Source organism: Mauremys mutica, chromosome 17 (assembly GCF_020497125.1).
Source record: "Mauremys mutica isolate MM-2020 ecotype Southern chromosome 17, ASM2049712v1, whole genome shotgun sequence".
Classification (NCBI taxonomy): domain Eukaryota; kingdom Metazoa; phylum Chordata; order Testudines; family Geoemydidae; genus Mauremys; species Mauremys mutica.
Window position 1 is genome coordinate 8,036,251 of NC_059088.1, and position 13,824 is coordinate 8,050,074.

The following is a 13,824-nucleotide window of genomic DNA, read 5'->3' on the forward strand; positions in this document are numbered from 1 at the left end:
GCTCCTGGCACAGCTACACGTATACCGCGTGCGACAGGGCTCCTGGCACAGACACACGTATACCGCGTGCGACAGGGCTCCTGGCACAGACACACGTACACCCACGTGCGACAGAGCTCCTGGCACAGACACACGTACTCCCACGTGCGACAGGGCTCCTGGCACAGACACAGGCACGCCCAGCGTGCGACAGGGCCTGCAGCACAGACACACGTACACCCACGTGCGACAGGGCTCCTGGCACAGACACACATATACCGCGTGCGACAGGGCTCCTGGCACAGACACACGTACACCCGCGTGTGACAGATCTCCTGGCACAGACACACGTACAACCGCGTGTGACAGGGCTCCTGGCAAAGCCACACGTATACCGCGTGCCACAGGGCTCCTGGTACAGACACACGTACACACGCGTGTGACAGAGCTCCTGGCACAGACACACGTATACCGCGTGCAACAGGGCTCCTGGCACAGACACACGTATACCGCATGCGACAGGGCTCCTGGCACAGACACACGTATACCGCGTGCGACAGGGCTCCTGGCACAGACACACGTATACCGCATGCGACAGGGCTCCTGGCACAGACACACGTATACCACGTGCGACAGGGCTCCTGGCACAGACACACGTACACCCACGTGTGACAGAGCTCCTGGCACAGACACACGTACACCCGCGTGTGACAGAGCTCCTGGCATAGACACACGTACACCCGCGTGCGACAGGGCTCCTGGCACAGACACACGTACACCCGCGTGTGACAGAGCTCCTGGCACAGACACACGTACATCCGCGTGCGACAGGGCTCCTGGCACAGCTACACGTATACCGCGTGCGACAGGGCTCCTGGCACAGACACACGTATACCGCGTGCGACAGGGCTCCTGGCACAGACACACGTACACCCACGTGCGACAGAGCTCCTGGCACAGACACACGTACTCCCACGTGCGACAGGGCTCCTGGCACAGACACAGGCACGCCCAGCGTGTGACAGGGCTCCTGGCAAAGACACATGTATACCGTGTGCGACAGGGCTCCTGGCACAGACACAGGCACGCCCAGCGTGCGACAGGGCTCCTGGCACAGACATACGTACACCCACGTGCGACATGGCTCCTGGCACAGACACACGTACAACCGCGTGCGACAGGGCTCCTGGCACAGACACACGTACAACCACGTGTGACAGGGCTCCTGGCATAGACACACATATACCGCGTGTGAGAGCTCCTGGCATAGACACACGTACACCCACGTGCGACAGGGCTCCTGGCATAGACACACGTACACCCGCGTGCGACAGGGCTCCTGGCACAGACACACATACACCCGCGTGTGAGAGCTCCTGGCATAGACACACGTATACCGCATGCGACAGGGCTCCTGGCACAGACACACATACACCCCTGTGCGACAGAGCCCCTGACATGGACACACACACACCCCCGTGCGACAGGGCTCCTGACACGGACACACGCCCACCCCCGTGCGACAAGGCTTCCGACAGAGACACGCACCCACCCCCATGCGACAGGGCCCCTGACAGAGACAAACGCCCACCCCCGTGCAACAGGGCCCCTGACAGAGACACACGCCCACCCCTGTGCGACAGGGCCCCCGACAGAGACACACACACACCCCCGTGCGACAGGGCCCCCGACAGAGGCACGCGCCCACCCCCGTGCGACAGGGCCCCCGACAGAGACACGCGCCCACCTCTGTGCGACAGGGCCCCCGAAAGAGACACACGCCCACCCCCGTGCGACAGGGCCCCCGACAGAGACACACGCCCACCCCCGTGCGACAGGGCCCGTGACAGAGACACACGCCCACCCCCGTGCGACAGGGACCCCGACACGGACACACGCCCACCCCCGTGCGACAGGGCCCCCGACAGAGACACCCACCCACCCCCGTGCGACAGGGCCCGTGACAGAGACAAACGCCCATCCCCGTGCGACTGGGCCCCCCACTGTGACAAACGCCCACCCCCGTGCGACAGGGCCCGTGACAGAGACACACTCCCACCCCCGTGCGACAGGGACCCCGACACGGACACACACGCCCACCCCCGTGCGACAGGGACCCCGACAGAGACCCCCACCCACCCCCGTGCGACAGGGCCCGTGACAGAGACACACGCCCATCCCCGTGCGACAGGGCCCCCAACAGAGATACACGCCCACCCCCGTGCGACAGGGCCCGTGACAGAGACACACGCCCACCCCCGTGCGACAGGGCCCCCGACAGAGACACCCACCCACCCCCGTGCGACAGGGCCCCTGGCTCTGACACACACACACACCGGGTCTGGCACTCAGCAACCGCTCAGGCAGCACCTGCGCCTCAGCCGCTGTCCGCCAGGGGGCAGCAGAACCCCGTGAACATTCACACCCAGCCCCCCAAGCCGCCCTCCTGGCCGCGGGTCAGGGGCGTGGGGCACCGCGGCCTCCCCTGGTCCCATCTCTCAGTGAGCCCCCAACCCCCCCCCCCGCCTCATCCCTCCCCCACCCAGGGGTCAGCCGGGGGAGGCAGCTATCGAGGTGGGGGAGCATCAGAGGCTGTGGGGCCCGTGGGCGCTATGGGGAGGCTTGCGGGGGTGAAGAGTCTGGGGGGCATTGACAGGGGCTGGCGGCGGGGGGGGCTGAGGGGGGCGTTGATGGGGCTTCGCGGGACAAGAGGGGAGGGGGTGAGGACGCTCCCCGGGGCCGAGGGGGGGTTGGGGGGAAGGGCCGGGGGCCGCTCCCTGGGGCCGGGAGGGGGGGGTGGGGGGAAGGGCCGGGGGAGGCACCCCAGGGCGGGGGGGGGCGGGGGGGAGGGGCCGGGGGAGGCTCCCCGGGGCCGGGGGGGGGTTGGGGGGAAGGGCCGGGGGAGGCTCCCCAGGGATGGGGGGGGCTAGGGGGAAGGGCCGGGGGAGGCTCCCCAGGGATGGGGGGGGTTGGGGGGAAGGGCCGGGGGCCGCTCCCCAGAGATCAGCAGGGGCAGGAGTGGGGGGCTGGGGGGGGTGCAGGCATGGGGGGCCCGGCCAGGCGTGGGGAGTGGGTGACCCCAGGCTCTCTCCCAGCAGGGGGCGCTGTGGGCGAGGGTGCGACCCGGCCCCCCGGCCGTGCCCCAAGCTAGGCCAGACCCAGCGACGGGGCCAGGTGGGGGGCATCTTCCATGTGCACGTCCGTGTGTGTCCCCCAGCACCTGCACACTCGCCTGCCCCTTCTCTCGCACACTCGCCAGCCCCTCCCCCTGCCCTCACACACTCACCTGCCCCTCCCCCTGCCCTCGCTCACTCACCTGCCCCTCCCCCTGCCCTCGCACACGCACCTGCCGCTTCCCCTGCCCCCGCACATTCATCTGCCAACTTCCCCTGCCCTCGCACACTCACCTGCACCTCCCCCTGCCCTCGCACACTCACCTGCACCTCCCCCTGTCCTTGCACACTTGCCTGCCCCTTCCCCTGCCCTCGCACACTCGCCTGCTCCTTCCCCTGCCCTCGCACACTCACCTGCCCCTTCCCCTGCCCTTGCAGACTCGCCTGCCCCTTCCCCTGCCCTCGCACACTCACCTGCCAACTTCCCCTGCCCTTGCACACTCACCTGCACCTTCCCCTGCCCTCACACACGTACCTGCCCCTTCCCGTGCCCTTTCACACTCGCCTGCCCCTTCCCCTGCCCTCCCATACTCACCTGCCCCTTCCCCTGCCCTTGCACACTCACCTGCCAACTTCCCCTGACCTCGCACACTCGCCTGCCCCTGCCCCTGACCTCGCACACTCGCCTGTCCCTTCTCCTGCACTTGCACACTCGCCTGCCAACTTCTGCTGACCTTGCACACTCACCTACACTTTCCCTGCCCTTGCACACTCAACTGCCTCTTCCCCTGACCTTGCACACTCGCCTGCCAACTTCCATTGACCTCGCACACTCGCCTGCCCCTTCCCCTGACCTCGCACACTCGCCTGTCCCTTCTCCTGCACTTGCACACTCGCCTGCCAACTTCCCCTGCCCTCGCACACTCGCCTGCACCTCTCCCTGCCCTTGCACACTCACCTTCCCCTTCCCCTGCCCTCGCACACTCCCCTGCCCCTTCCCCTGCCCTCGCACACTCACCTGCTTCTTCCCCTGCCCTTGCATACCTGTCTGCTTCTTCCCCTTCCCTTGCACACCTGTCTGCCCCTTCCCCTGCCCTTGTACATTCATCTGCACCTTCCCCTGCTCTCCCACACTCGCCTGCACCTTCCCCTGCCCTTGCACACTCACCTGCCCCTTCCCCTGCCCTCACACACTCGTCTGCTCCTTCCCCTGCCCTTGCACACTCACCTGCTCTTTTCCCTGCCCTTGCACACACCCCTTCCTCTTCCCCTGACCTTGCACACTTGCCTGCACCTTCCTCTGACCTTGCACACTCACCTACACTTTCCCCTGCCCTTGCACACTCAACTGCCTCTTCCCCTGACCTTGCACACTCATCTGCACTTTCCCCTGCCCTCACACACTCACCTGCCCCTTCCCCTGCCCTCACCTGCAACCCCCACACCCTTTTCTGCCCTCCCACAGCCCTGCAGGGGGCACAGCGTGTGAGAGACCCAATATTGTAGGCCCCACAATAATTCTCTGCACAGAGAGGGCACCGTGCTGACACTTGCATTTCCAGTGCAAATAATTCTCACCAGTACGGGGCGGGGGGGGAGGCAGGGATGGGAGCAGCGGGGAAAGGACGGGAAGATGGAGGGGGAGAGAAAACAGCAGGTGAATGATTGGCCGGGGAGGTGGAGGGGGGGCTGTTCCTGGGGGGCATCGTCCATCGGCCCCCGCCCCCCCGCACCGGGGCTGCCGCGGGGAGTTTGTGTGACAATGGGAAATGGTTCAATGTCTCAGCTGCCGATCGATGAGCCGCGGGGGGGGGGGGCGGCCGGGGGGGCCGCGGGCTCTGACCAGCCAGCCCATTGCATGGCCCCCCCAGCGCCGTCTGCGTCCCTGAGCCCCCCCCCCCCGGCACCACGGGTCACCATTGCACAAGGCTCAGTGCTCAGCTGCCTGCTCCCCCCGCCCAGTGATCGAGGCCCAGAACTGGGGGGACTCACCCCCGCCCCCCCCCCGGGTACAAGACGGGAGAGAATTAAACCATCCGGAGAGGAGCAGATTCAGCACAGACCCGGACACGCGCCGCATGGGGGGAGATGCAGAAAAAGCCAAAAAGGAGCGGAATTGCCCAAGGTCACAGAAAGAGCCGGGAGAGAACCCAGGAGTCCAGGCCCCCCCTGCTCTAACCACTAGACCCCACTCCCCTCCCAGAGCCGGGGAGAGACCCCAGGAGTCCTGGCTCCCAGCCCCCCCTGCTCTAACCACTAGACCCCACTCCCCTCCCTGAGCCAAGGAGAGAACCCAGGAGTCCTGGCTCCCAGCGCCCCTGCTCTAACCACCAGCCCCCGCTCCCCTCCCAGAGCCAGGGAGAGAACCCAGGAGTCCTGGCTCCCAGCCCCCCCTGCTCTAACCACTAGACCCCACTCCCCTCCCAGATCTGGGGAGAGAACCCAGGAGTCCTGGCTCCCAGCCCCCCCGCTCTAACCACTCAACCCCACTCCCCTGCCAGAGCCGGGGAGAGAACCCAGGAGTCCTGGCTCCCCCTGCTCTAACCACTAGACCCCACTCCTCTCTCAGAGCTGGGGAGAGAACCCAGGAGTCCTGGCTCCCAGCGCCCCTGCTCTAACCACCAGCCCCCGCTCCCCTCCCCTCCCAGAGCCAGGGAGAGAACCCAGGAGTCCTGGTTCCCTGCCCCTCCTGCTCTAACAACCAGCCCCCACTCCCCTCCCAGAGCTGGGGAGAGAACCCAGGAGTCCTGGCTCCCAGCCCCCCCTGCTCTAACCACCAGCCCCCACTCCCCTCCCAGAGCCAGGGAGAGAACCCAGGAGTCCTGGCTCCCAGCCCCCCCTGCTCTAACCACTAGACCCCACTCCCCTCCCTGAGCCAAGGAGAGAACCCAGGAGTCCTGGCTCCCAGCGCCCCTGCTCTAACCACCAGCCCCCGCTCCCCTCCCAGAGCCGGGGAGAGAACCCAGGAGTCCTGGCTCCCAGCCCCCCCTGCTCTAACCACCAGCCCCCACTCCCCTCCCAGAGCCAGGGAGAGAACCCAGGAGTCCTGGCTCCCAGCCCCCCCTGCTCTAACCACTAGACCCCACTCCCCTCCCAGATCTGGGGAGAGAACCCAGGAGTCCTGGCTCCCAGCCCCCCCGCTCTAACCACTCAACCCCACTCCCCTGCCAGAGCCGGGGAGAGAACCCAGGAGTCCTGGCTCCCCCTGCTCTAACCACTAGACCCCACTCCTCTCTCAGAGCTGGGGAGAGAACCCAGGAGTCCTGGCTCCCAGCGCCCCTGCTCTAACCACCAGCCCCCGCTCCCCTCCCCTCCCAGAGCCAGGGAGAGAACCCAGGAGTCCTGGTTCCCTGCCCCTCCTGCTCTAACAACCAGCCCCCACTCCCCTCCCAGAGCTGGGGAGAGAACCCAGGAGTCCTGGCTCCCAGCCCCCCCTGCTCTAACCACCAGCCCCCACTCCCCTCCCAGAGCCAGGGAGAGAACCCAGGAGTCCTGGCTCCCAGCCCCCCCTGCTCTAACCACTAGACCCCACTCCCCTCCCAGATCTGGGGAGAGAACCCAGGAGTCCTGGCTCCCAGCCCCCCCGCTCTAACCACTCAACCCCACTCCCCTCCCAGAGCTGGGGAGAGAACCTAGGAGTCCTGGCTCCCAGCGCCCCTGCTCTAACCACCAGCCCCCGCTCCCCTCCCAGAGCCGGGGAGAGAACCCAGGAGTCCTGGCTCCCCCTGCTCTAACCACTAGACCCCACTCCTCTCTCAGAGCCAGGGAGAGAACCCAGGAGTCCTGGCTCCCAGCCCCTCCTGCTCTAACCACCAGCCCCCGCTCCCCTCCCAGAGCCAGGGAGAGAACCCAGGAGTCCTGGCTCCCAGCCCCCCCTGCTCTAACAACTAGACCCCACTGCTCTGCCAATTCCCCCTCAATCCCGACCCTGGCAGGGCACCGCTGTGGGGAAGCTCCTGGCTCAGCTGGGGTGGGAAGGTAGATGGGGTCGCTCCCTCCCCCCCTGCCATCCCCCTTCACCCCCACAACTGGAGTCTCCCCCCAGTCTCCGTGTGGATCCCGGCCCTCCTCCCCCCGCCCAATTTGGCCAATTGGCAGAGCTGTCCGTCAGCCCTGAGTCCCCGCTGCGAGGCTGGACACTGTCCCCTCAGGGGGCCGGGAGTGGGGTCGGGGGGGTCACGGGAGCCCCCCCCACCGACACAAGGCTACAGAGATGGAGGGGGCCACACTGCCTGGCCTGGTGTCTTTGGAGGCTGGGGGAATTTAGGGGAAACTCCTGCCCTGGGGATGGGGGGCTGAGTCCTGGTGAACCCCCATCATGGGTGGGCCACCGAACGAGCATCAGATGGGGCCAGATGGGAGCTGGCACCCCCCCCCCAGCCAGTCCCTACCCGGCGCCCCCTAGAGGGGAGAGGCCCCGTGCCCTGTTCCCTGCCCCCAGAGCTGGCTGGCCAATGGGGGAGGGTTTGGAGGCTGGGGGGCAGTGCCATCACTCGCTGTCCCAGCTGAGCTGACGCTAATTAAAACTCCATTAAACTTCATTAAGTGGCTCCACTTCCGACCTCATTAAATGCCGATGAGGAGAGAGACGCCCCCCCCCTCGCCCACCCCAAGCCACCCACCTGCCAGGCTGCTCTGACCTCTGGGCCCGGGGCCGAGGACAGGCTGGGGGGCGCCACCAAGGAGCCGGGCGATTGGCTGAGCAAGGGGATCCCCCAAAGTGCAAACAGCTCAGCCCCAAACCTCCAGCCCCGAACCTTCCCACCCCCCGTTGTAGTCATGGAACCTTCCAGCTCCAACATTCCAGCCCTGGAACCTTCCCACCCGCAAAGTTCCAGACCCGGAACCTTCCCACCCCCACCGTTCTAGTCATGGAACCTTCCAGCTCCAACCTTCCAGCCCCAAACTTTCCCACCCCCAAAGTTCCAGCCCCAGAACCTTCCCATCCCCAGTGTTCCAGTTCCAGAGTCGTCCCACGCCCAACGTCCCAGCCCCGGAACCTTCCCACCCCCAAAGTTCCAGCCCCGGAACCTTCCCACCCCACGTTCTAGTCATGGAACCTTCCAGCTCCAACATTCCAGCCCCGGAACCTTCCCACCCCCAAAGTTCCAGCCCAGGAACCTTCCCACCCCCACTGTTCTAGTCATGGAATCTTCCAGCCCCAGAACCTTCCCATCCCCAGTGTTCCAGCTCCAGAGTCGTCCCACGCCCAACGTCCCAGCCCCGGAACCTTCCCAACCCCACTGTTCTAGTCATGGAACCTTCCAGCTCCAACCTTCCAGCCCCAAACTTTCCCACCCCCAAAGTTCCAGCCCCGGAACCTTCCAACCCCCAAAGTTCCAGCCCTGGAACCTTCCAACCCCCAAAGTTCCAGCCCTGGAACCTTCCCACCCCCAAAGTTCCAGCCCTGGAACCTTCCCACCCCCAAAGTTCCAGCCCCGGAACCTTCCCACCCCCACCGTTCTAGTCATGGAACCTTCCAGCTCCAACCTTCCAGACCCCGAACCTTCCAGCCCCAAACTTTCCCACCCCCAAAGTTCCAGCCCCAGAACCTTCCCATCCCCAGTGTTCCAGTTCCAGAGTCGTCCCAAGCCCAACGTCCCAGCCCCGGAACCTTCCCACCCCCAAAGTTCCAGCCCCGGAACCTTCCCACCCCACGTTCTAGTCATGGAACCTTCCAGCTCCAACATTCCAGCCCCGGAACCTTCCAACCCCCAAAGTTCCAGCCCCGGAACCTTCCCACCCCCACTGTTCTAGTCATGGAATCTTCCAGCCCCAGAACCTTCCCATCCCCAGTGTTCCAGCTCCAGAGTCGTCCCACGCCCAACATCCCAGCCCCGGAACCTTCCCACCCCCAAAGTTCCAGCCCCGGAACCTTCCCACCCCCAAAGTTCCAGCCCCGGAACCTTCCAGCTCCAACATTCCAGCCCCCGAACCCTCCCTCCCTCTGCGTCCTTCCACACTCCCTGTTTCCCCTCCCCCTCGGGTCTCCCTCCCTCCCTCCTCCCCCCCCGGATCGATCGCAGCCGGCGGGTCGATGGCTGCGCTGTGACGCTCGGGATCGATCCCGCCGGAGCCGGAGCCGGGAGCCCCGCGGAGCCGAGCCGGGCCCGCTCCCCGCCCTGCCCCCCCACGTACCGGGCGGCGGGAGGCCCCCGGGCGAGCGCCGGGCAGCGGCGCGGACGCGTCCGTGGAGCCGGCGCGAGTGACAAGGCCCCTCCGCGGCCGGAGCGGGGGGGGGACAAGCAGCGACACCCCCACCCCGCGAACACGCGTGGGGCCGGCTGGGCAGTGGCTGGCGGGGGGGGGGGGCGCCCAGGTCCGCAAGGAGCCGGTGGGGGTTGCCGAGTTGCGTGGGAGGAGTGTCCCCGTGGTGGGGGAGGCAACACCCAGGGACCCCCCCACACACGCACGGGGCCCCGATCCAGCCCCCCCCAGCCTGTGTGTCTCCCCCCAGCATCTCCCCTGACAGGCTCCACAATGCGAATCCCCCCCGCCCCCTGTCCACGTCCCCTCCGTGACCCCCTCACCCCACTGACACGTCCTCGCACCGGGCACCCCTCCCTGCCCCCCCTTCCCGCAGCCCTGCGGCGCCCCCGCCCCTCTTCCCCCCACAGCCCCCCTCCCCCCCACACACACGCCGGAACAGCGACGCAACGACCTGCCGTCCCTCGGAAACCCCCGCGCCGGGGTCCCGCACCCCCCAGGCCAGTCCGCCCAGACAAAAGCCATTACCTGGGTGCTACCGCGGGGGGCAGCGAAGGGGGGGTACAGACTCCCCCGCCTGACACCCCGCATCCCCCTGCCTGACACCCCCCGCCTGACACCCCGCATCCCCCGGCCTGACACCCCCCCCCGCCTGACACCCCCCCCCCGCCTGACACCCCGCATCCCCCTGCCTGACACCCCCCCGCCTGACACCCCGCATCCCCCTGCCTGACACCCCGCATCCCCCTGCCTCACACCCCCGGGGGCGACCCCCCCCCCGCCTGTCTCCCCGCATCCCCCTGCCTGACACCCCCCCCCGCCTGACACCCCGCATCCCCCTGCCTGACACCCCGCATCCCCCTGCCTGACACCCCCCCGCCTGACACCCCGCATCCACCTGCCTGACACCCCGCATCCCCCTGCCTGACACCCCCCGGCTGACCCCCCCCTGCCTGACACCCCGCATCCCCCTGCCTGACACCCCCCCCCGCCTGACACCCCGCATCCCCCTGCCTGACACCCCGCATCCCCCTGCCTGACACCCCCCGCCTGACACCCCGCATCCCCCTGCTTGACACCCCCCCCGCCTGACACCCCCCGCCTGACACCCCGCATCCCCCTGCCTGACACCCCCCCCTGCCTGACACCCCCCCCGCCTGACACCCCCCGCCTGACACCCTCAGCCTGACACTGCGGGCCTGCCCCATTCCCCTGCCTGACACCCCCCGCCTGACACCCCCCCGCCCGACACCCCGCATCCCCCTGCCTGCCACCCCCCCGCCTGACACCCCGCATCCCCCTGCCTGACACCCCCCCCGCCTGACACCCCCCGCCTGACACCCCGCATCCCCCTGCCTGACACCCCCCGCCTGACACCCCGCCTCCCCCTGCCTGACACCCCCCCGCCTGACACCCCCCCGCCTGACACCCCGCATCCCCCTGCCTGACACCCCCCCTGTCTGACACCCCCCGCCTGACACCCCGCCGCCCCCAGCCGGACACCCCCCCTGCCTGACACCCCCCGCCTGACACCCCGCATCCCCCTGCCTGACACCCTCCCTGCCTGACACCCCCGGCCTGACACCCCCATCCCCCCACCAGACACCGCTGATCTCTCCTCCTGACACCCCCTGCCTGACACCGCCCGCCTGCCCCAAATCCCTGCCTGACACCCCCATCCCCCATCCTGAAACCCCATCCTCCCGCCTGACACCCCCAGCCTGACACCCCTGATCCCTCCTCCTGACACCCCCTCCTGACACCTCCCACCCTCTGCTAACTCACTCCCCTGCTGTCATGTCCCCCCTGCAAAGGGACGGTTGGGTAGAGGGGTGAGGAGATGGACAGACAGGGGGATGGATGGGTAGAGACATGCGGGGATGGACGGATGGAGGGATGGTTATATAGTGGGGTGCGGGGGATGGACGGAGGGATGGTTATATAGTGGGGTGCGGGGGATGGACGGAGGGATGGTTATATAGTGGGGTGCTGGGGATGGACGGAGGGATGGTTATATAGTGGGGTGCTGGGGCTGGACGGAGGGATGGTTATATAGTGGGGTGCTGGGGATGGACGGAGGGATGGTTATATAGTGGGGTGCTGGGGATGGACGGAGGGATGGTTATATAGTGGGGTGCGGGGGATGGACGGAGGGATGGTTATATAGTGGGGTGCGGGGGCTGGACGGAGGGATGGTTATATAGTGGGGTGCGGGGGATGGACGGAGGGACGGTTATATAGTGGGGTGCTGGGGCTGGACGGAGGGACGGTTATATAGTGGGGTGCGGGGGATGGACGGAGGGACGGTTATATAGTGGGGTGCGGGGGATGGACGGAGGGACGGTTATATAGTGGGGTGCGGGGGATGGACGGAGGGACGGTTATATAGTGGGGTGCGGGGGATGGACGGAGGGATGGTTATATAGTGGGGTGCGGGGGCTGGACGGAGGGATGGTTATATAGTGGGGTGCTGGGGATGGACGGAGGGATGGTTATATAGTGGGGTGCTGAGGATGGACGGAGGGATGGTTATATAGTGGGGTGCGGGGGATGGACGGAGGGATGGTTATATAGTGGGGTGCGGGGGCTGGACGGAGGGATGGTTATATAGTGGGGTGCGGGGGCTGGACGGAGGGAAGGTTATATAGTGGGGTGCTGGGGATGGACGGAGGGACGGTTATATAGTGGGGTGCGGGGGATGGACGGAGGGACGGTTATATAGTGGGGTGCTGGGGATGGACGGAGGAAAGGTTATATAGTGGGGTGCGGGGGATGGACGGAGGGATGGTTATATAGTGGGGTGCGGGGGCTGGACGGAGGGACGGTTATATAGTGGGGTGCGGGGGCTGGACGGAGGGACGGTTATATAGTGGGGTGCTGGGGATGGACGGAGGGATGGTTATATAGTGGGGTGCTGGGGCTGGACGGAGGGATGGTTATATAGTGGGGTGCTGGGGATGGACGGAGAGATGGTTATATAGTGGGGTGCTGGGGCTGGACGGAGGGACGGTTATATAGTGGGGTGCGGGGGATGGACGGAGGGATGGTTATATAGTGGGGTGCGGGGGCTGGACGGAGGGATGGTTATATAGTGGGGTGCGGGGGATGGACGGAGGGACGGTTATATAGTGGGGTGCTGGGGCTGGACGGAGGGACGGTTATATAGTGGGGTGCTGGGGCTGGACGGAGGGACGGTTATATAGTGGGGTGCGGGGGATGGACGGAGGGATGGTTATATAGTGGGGTGCTGGGGATGGACGGAGGGATGGTTATATAGTGGGGTGCGGGGGATGGACGGAGGGATGGTTATATAGTGGGGTGCGGGGGATGGACGGAGGGATGGTTATATAGTGGGGTGCTGGGGATGGACGGAGGGATGGTTATATAGTGGGGTGCGGGGATGGACGGATGGAGGGATGGTTATATAGTGGGGTGCGGGGGATGGACGGAGGGATGGTTATATAGTGGGGTGCGGGGGATGGACGGAGGGACGGTTATATAGTGGGGTGCGGGGGCTGGACGGAGGGACGGTTATATAGTGGGGTGCGGGGGATGGACGGAGGGAGGGTTATATAGTGGGGTGCTGGGGATGGACGGAGGGACGGTTATATAGTGGGGTGCTGGGGCTGGACGGAGGGACGGGTATATAGTGGGGTGCGGGGGATGGACGGAGGGATGGTTATATAGTGGGGTGCGGGGGCTGGACGGAGGGATGGTTATATAGTGGGGTGCGGGGGATGGACGGAGGGACGGTTATATAGTGGGGTGCTGGGGCTGGACGGAGGGATGGTTATATAGTGGGGTGCTGGGGATGGACGGAGGGAGGGTTATATAGTGGGGTGCGGGGGATGGACGGAGGGCGGGTTATATAGTGGGGTGCGGGGGATGGACGGAGGGATGGTTATATAGTGGGGTGCGGGGGCTGGACGGAGGGATGGTTATATAGTGGGGTGCGGGGGATGGACGGAGGGATGGTTATATAGTGGGGTGCTGGGGATGGACGGAGGGATGGTTATATAGTGGGGTGCAGGGTCTGGACGGAGGGATGGTTATATAGTGGGGTGCGGGGGATGGACGGAGGGATGGTTATATAGTGGGGTGCGGGGGATGGACGGAGGGATGGTTATATAGTGGGGTGCGGGGGATGGACGGAGGGATGGTTATATAGTGGGGTGCGGGGGATGGACGGAGGGATGGTTATATAGTGGGGTGCTGGGGATGGACGGTGGGTTGGTTATATAGTGGGGTGCGGGGGATGGACGGAGGGATGGTTATATAGTGGGGTGCGGGGGATGGACGGAGGGATGGTTATATAGTGGGGTGCTGGGGCTGGACGGAGGGATGGTTATATAGTGGGGTGCTGGGGCTGGACGGAGGGATGGTTATATAGTGGGGTGCTGGGGCTGGACGGAGGGATGGTTATATAGTGGGGTGCGGGGGATGGACGGAGGGATGGTTATATAGTGGGGTGCTGGGGATGGACGGAGGGATGGTTATATAGTGGGGTGCGGGGGATGGACGGAGG